Source organism: Suncus etruscus, chromosome 8, assembly GCF_024139225.1.
Source record: "Suncus etruscus isolate mSunEtr1 chromosome 8, mSunEtr1.pri.cur, whole genome shotgun sequence".
NCBI classification, from domain to species: Eukaryota; Metazoa; Chordata; class Mammalia; order Eulipotyphla; family Soricidae; genus Suncus; species Suncus etruscus.
The window spans coordinates 101,661,922-101,669,017 of record NC_064855.1 but is presented as its reverse complement, the minus strand read 5'-3'; the positions used below and the strand labels follow the sequence as shown (position 1 = coordinate 101,669,017).

The following is a 7,096-nucleotide window of genomic DNA, read 5'->3' as shown; positions in this document are numbered from 1 at the left end:
TTCGTGCTGAGATTGAACTCAGGGTCTTATTCTACATTCAAGGCAAATGCTTGATTCCTGAGCTGCATTCCCAATGTGTATGTCCTATTAACTATAGACTTTGCATTAAAAGCTTCGATTTTTTTCTGTTACTTCTCCTTATGTCAGCTTCAAAGTATTCACTTTGTGTGTGCTCTTTGTTTCTCTATCTCTATTGTGCAGCTTGTAACTTTTTGTTAGAAGCACTTTCCATATGTCTGTTAATGCTTGATTTTATTTATTGTGGAGAGTAGGAGAAGAGCTATTTGATTGAAAATTTTACAATCATGAATTAGATATAAAAAACTTGCTAACTTGATGGTATGTTATAAATAACTAAGGTACAAGTTGGAAGGATAGTATAAAAATATCAAAAGCTTAATATTTTTCAGCTTGAGTTTATCTTGAGTCAGTTTTAATGAGGGATACGGAAGTTTTTCCACTGGGAAGTGAAGAGAAAATGGACATAAGCTATGACAGTTGCTATGCAACTTGAACATCATTTGTTATTCCCATTCTAATAAACCTGCCTTCAACTATTTAAAGTCAGAACCACTCCAGAAAGCTTCTTTATTAAATGCTCAAAAAGTAAACAATAAAATGCTGTAGTAAAGTATAATCATGTAGTGTGATATAACACCAGGTCATGCTTTAATGGGAAGATATTATATGAATCTATTGTACATTATCAACACATATCCTTGACTAGGTTCCTTCTATATTTTTTTGCCAATGATAGAGATAGCTGATTTTTCTTTAGATAATTTCTTGTTAAGTGAGTTAGTAGCATTGTCTACTAGTATCATAACAATTATTTATCTGGGAATAAAGGACTTTTTTGTGCCACCAATTTTCTTTCTGTTATCATTGTTCTTATAAGAATAATAATATTGTTCTTACAATAAAATAAACTTACCTTTCTTATTGGCTATTATTTTATTTTATGTTATTTTTTATTCCCATTCACAATACAGACCAAGCAAAGGGCCTGGATTGAGTTGTATATGGGGAGCATTTACTGTACCTCCTCTTTCTATACAGTCAGTGTAAATAACACAGCCTGTGGTAAGCATTGGGAGGCCTTATCTTTTCTTTTTTTTCTTTTCTTTTTTGATTTATATATATATATATATATATATGTATATATATATATATATATATATATATATGTATATAAACCCTTCACCAGTGCAACATTCCCATCACCAATATCCCCCCAAAAAGAAAGCTTGTCTAGAGTACAGGCCAGTGTGGGGTGGGGAGGAAGGACACTTGGCTATTATTTTAAATTTTGAACCATGTTTTCATTTGTTCCATAAAGTATAGAATGTAAGTAACTACATAAAATCTCATCTTAACTGCACCAAGAAAAACAAACAAAAATATGATTCTTCTGATCTGCAATTTACAGCCAGGAAACATTTAGATCAAACATGCTAGCTGTTTGGATACAGGTTTTCTTTCTAGCTTTTCTGTCTTTGCCTCACATAACTATTTATTGTCATTTGCCCTTTGCCACAATGTGAGTACATTATTTACTCTGATGTTAGATGAAGACTGTAGAGAATAGGTTATATAAAATATTTAGAACTCCTATTATAATGTAATTTGCATAGATGAAGGATTTAACTTTGTGTTATCCATGTTAGACAGGTACAGACACATTGAAATGAAACAAATTTCTTTCAACTGGGGAAAGGAAAAATTACATGTATCTAGTTTTTCATAAATATTCCAATTTACTCAGATAACCCTATTATAATCTTCAATAGCTTATGATCTTCTCAAGGCCTTGCTGTTTAAATAACACATGTAATTAATCTGAAAAATAAATCTAGATTGAAATTTAGAGATAGAATGGTGCAGTTTATTTGTCTAATTTTTGACCCAATAGGCCCATGGCTAAATGATTAAATTCATAGAAACTTCTTTGAGGTAAAATTTTAAAACAATGAGTATACAATTTTCTTCCTTTAAGCTCTTATGTGTATTATAAATCATCAGTATATTCCACAGTCTACATAGTCCTTTTCATGAAAAAAAAAGTTTACTGCAGGCCAAACAATTTGCTAAAGTGCTACTTTAATCAAACCTTTTTATATAGACATCCATAGTTGATAATGTAAGTACCTATGTACTGAACACATTAGCACATCAAAATGAAAAGCAGCAGCTGTCTACTAAAGATAAACTCTTGTTGTTTTCAAAATCATTCAATTCTGAAAAGCAATTCCACATTTCTATCATCTTAGGTATCAGCTGTTAGTAAGTGGATACAAATTTTATATTATGTTGGACTCCCTCTACTAACTTAAGTGAATATACAAGAAACTTAAAATAGGGAACTAAAGATAATAGAAAAAAGCAATTTGTCAATACAAGAAGACAAAACTAGGGCATCTTGATCATTACCATTTCCAGGAATTGACCAAAGTAAATAAATATAAAAGACCAATTACATTGTTTTGATTACCTGACATTATAACTTTCATTACAATAGAAGGAAGGGTTGAGTATTTTCATCCATAAATACAGAAAGCAAACATGCAGAAGGAAAACAAATTAAAAATTTATTTTGGAAGCTAGATCATTTTAATATGCAATGGAGCTCATGAGAAATGCAAGATCACTTTGAATCAATATTCATTTTTTTTTTGATTAAGTAGCACTTCTGTCCCAACAACAACTAACAAGCTAAAACTGGTGAAATATTCACTGTAAACTGATCGGATTAAACCAAGCAATCCAACCCTGAAAAAGTAACAAGTTTTTGTCTGTCACTCAAACTGTCATTTTCATGAGGAAAACATGGGTCAGACTCATAAGATTTTCCTGTGCCCAAAACACAGACCCTATTAGTCTGAAGGTTAAAGGTCTGGCATTACACTGAGAATAGTAGTATCATTTTTTTGCAGTTTCACAGTGCTTGAACTCTGTCACGGACACATGACCCAACTTCTCATCTAGGCATTTGCCAGAGTTTGAAACTTTCTGAGTAAGGATATTAAGAGCTGAAGTCAGAACCTCCAAAGGGAAAATGAAGAATTATTCATATTTCCTAGATGAAGTGTCAGAATTCCCTTGGTGCTGAATCTGAAACTCAAGAGAACTTCAAATGTGAATCTCCTATAATTAACACTGGCTTTCATTAAGACCAAATTAACTAGCAAAACATGTGCTATACTTGGTCTCACTATGTTGATATACCCTGACTTCTGAAACACAATAAATCCAATAAAATATGCAATTTAAAATGCATATACACATATTTATTATTGAAATATATAATATACATATTTAAAGTTGTATTGACTTATGCTAAGAGCTTCATGCTACTTTTATTATTACACACCTACTGCACAGGCTTTGAATTATACGGAAAATTAATTTGTCTTTTCTGATAAATTATATGTTCTCCAAATTTAGCATACTGCAAAAATTGGAACTGGCATGCATCCAGTGAATATTTATAGAATAATTGGACAAATTCTTTTAAAAGTAATAAAAATAGAAATGCTCAATAGCATGCAAATATTTCAGGAAATGATAGTATTCCAAAATGCTTAAGTACATGTGCCATGGTTCACTGTGATTCAGTAAATGTTCTTTATAGCAGTGACATTTATAACAGTTCTAACAAATATTTAATTTGTGAAAATATAAATATGAAAAATATTTCCCAAATTAGGGTCATAAGCAAAATAACCTTAGAGACTAACTTGAGGCAGTGTTATTTTTAGAAATGAAGTAAATAAATTTATGCAGTAATCCTTTTAAAATCAATTTAAAAATACAACCTATTTTAATAAATTTTGTAAAACTGATTTTTTTTCTTCAACAGTAGCAGTCTAACCTATGGTATTTGCTTTAAACTTGTAAGAAAAGGCGCAATGTTTTTATTTCATAATATGAGCTACATCATATATGACATTTTCTGAGGTAAATTGTTAAAACATGGATTAATGACTTCTTCCAGAGCTGGAGTGACAGCAGAATGATAGGGCCTTTGCCTTGCTTGCTGCCAATCCAGGACAGACAGGAGTTCTGTCCTGGACATCCCACATGCTTCCCAAGCCTACCTGGAGCAATTTTTGGGTGCAGAGCCAGGTGTAACCCTGAGAGCTTCTGGGTGTGGCCCAAAAACAAAAACATAAAAGACTTCTTCCATAGTATTTCAATGGGGTGGGAAATAATTTGGTAGGGGATGATGGGAAAAGAGCAAGGCTGGAAAAAAGACATCTATCTCTCCAGCCCCATTATTTCTTCACCCCTAAGCACCACCAGGTATAAACAATGAAAAAATAACTAAAAGAAGATATTGCTATAAATATTAATATTTATTTTGAATAGTTGAAGTAGTTACAGCTAAAGATATACGTAATTTTACCATTTACAACAGAATAATATGTCACCTGCAACTTAAAAATATGGAGAACAAAATTTAGATACTTTTAAGTTGAATTAGGTGTTAAAAATCTATATATTTTTATAAATGTAAGATTTATTTCACATCAACGATAAAGACAGAAAAAGTAAAGAAGGAATTAAAATAAGACTTGGTTTGGGTGTATCAGAAACATATGAACTTATATCTTAAGATAAAGCAACACAACTGAAAGTATCAAACAATATGTGATTATTTTATTGCAGATTAAAATACAGTATGATTTCATATTGTTATCTTAGCAGTATTTTCACTCTCAAGAAATGATCATTGCTTTTAGTTTGATACAAATGCCGGAGTCAGAGAAAAATAACTTACATGAAATTAGTAAATAGTTCTAAGGTTTTCAATAGACATCATCGTTTTTATCCATGTCAACTACAATTACAATATGTCATATACTAAGACATTATATAAATATGTCATATAAATAAGAGACAGTATATAATATTTATCATTGTCCTCAGTGAATGCCACTTGCAATAGTATCAAACATGTTATGCCCTATTTTGCTTTTATATATAAAAATGTCTTTATGGATTATGCCATCCTTATAATCAGGCTTACATAAGAGATGTTCCACAAACATAATGATTTCCTGTCATTTAACTCTGATAGATCAGCACCTAAGACACTAGCTTAGCTGTATTTCATAACCAAACTCTAATTCTGCAAGGAACATAAATTTTCTCATATATTTAAATCTATCATGCTTAAAATTGAATCTCCAATTCTGGAACAAAAAAATAAGTAGGTTGATTGATGGAAGTAATTCAAGAGACTGGATTTTTATTATACACCATCAACATTTGTATATATGTGTGTCCTACCTAATACAAAATAATTTAAACTGTCTAGAATTAAAAGCAAACTTTAAAATTCAAAACAAATATCTTAATTTGTATACTAAAATAGATAATAATCTATCTAGTGAGAATGATACTTATCTCTATTCATTATTGACATTTGGAATAAAATTGATATTTTGTAAAAGTTAATATAAACCATGATAAAGGATTGCAAATTAACCACTTCAGAGAAATTACATTACTTACCTTTTAACTGGGATATAAAACTTTGACCTGGGTCAAAAATATTGATTAATGAGATCACAAAACAAGCAAATGTTTTAAAACAAATTGTGTTAAATTCTCACTAAGTGAAAGAGCCATCAATAGTTTATTCCTGAAAGAGAATTATCAGTGTTTTTCTTCTCAATATCTCTAGAGAAGCAATAACTAGTCACTTGACTGCTTTACTTCTTTCCATAGTCAGTTTATTTTCTTTTATTTAACAATTTGCCATCATCTCTCTCATTTCTATATCTCACCTCTCAATAAAAAATAACAACCTAATTTTGTTCCTCTCAAGACTTTGATTTTTCCTAGAATCTGTGTATTCCCTTTGATAATTATTTTATTTGTTATATTATATATCATATATTATATTATAATTATTTTATTTCAAATAAAAAGTTAAATATATATATACATATTTTTTTTTATGGCAATGGGGAACACCTGATCATCTTCAATAGTTACTTTTGTCTCTATTCTCAGGAATTACTCCTAGCAAGCTTTGGGAACCATATGAGATGTTAAGGATCCAGGTTGGATTAACTGCATACAAGGCAATGCACTACCCACTGTAGTATGACTCTGATCTCTAAATACACCTGTAATTACCTTTGCCATTTTCTGTATGGCATATATAATTTATATCTTAAAAATAAGTAGCATTAAACAAATTTCATTAAGTGTGGAGATATACTTGACTTTATTGTGTGATTCATAAACTATAGATATGGAGGTCAGTAGAAGAATATTAAAGGTAGTAATATAGTGAATGTAAAGCATCTTCCAAAATCTGAATTTTGAGTTCTAATCTCAAAATATTTCAGAAGGAAAATTCAAGTAATGTTTTTAAAATATGAGAATAAAAATAATCCCCAGATGATGACCTTCAATAACAGACCTTACCCTTACCTATGAATGTTTGCTGTACATATATGTCAATAATTTTCTTAATTTAATGTGAAAATAAAAATTTAAATTGTGTTGATTACTATTATTAATGTATTTCAAGACTCCAAGCAGATAGTCTTTATTAAAGTCACAGATATTGTATATTTATAAAGAAGTGACTACATACATAGCTATTGAAGATGTACAGTATCACAGCATTTATTTAAATATTTTATATATATATAATTTATTTAAATTTATTTATTTATATATATAAATTATTTCTGAAACTTAGATGACTTTCAAAGTTAAAGCTGATTTTTCATAGTTATCTGACTATTATTGCAACTCTTTGCGATAATAAAAAAACTATTGGACCAGCCCGCATGGAAGTTAAGACACTTGCCTTGCATCAGTCACTTTGGTTAACCCTACTCCAAAACCAACATGACATATAGCTCCTTATATATATATATGGTCACTCTTGGGTGGATCCAGGAATAACCATTGTGCCCCCCTCAAAATCAAATATACAAACAAAAAGAAACAAAAATAACCTTGACATTCATTTGGTGCTATACATTAGGAGCCAGATTTTTTTTTTTTTTTTGGTTTTTGGGCCACACCCGTTTGACACTCAGGGGTTACTCCTGGCTATGTGCTCAGAAAT

General features: G+C 30.2%; 1 non-coding gene across 1 annotated transcript; it reads right to left on the bottom strand.

Moving 5' to 3' along the window:
- Positions 1–967: 967 nt before the first annotated feature.
- Positions 968–1,100, bottom strand: LOC126016535 (small nucleolar RNA SNORA51). Its single transcript, XR_007498330.1, has one exon. It is a non-coding gene; the product is annotated as a small nucleolar RNA SNORA51 (small nucleolar RNA).
- Between the last annotated feature and the right edge of the window lie 5,996 nt (positions 1,101–7,096).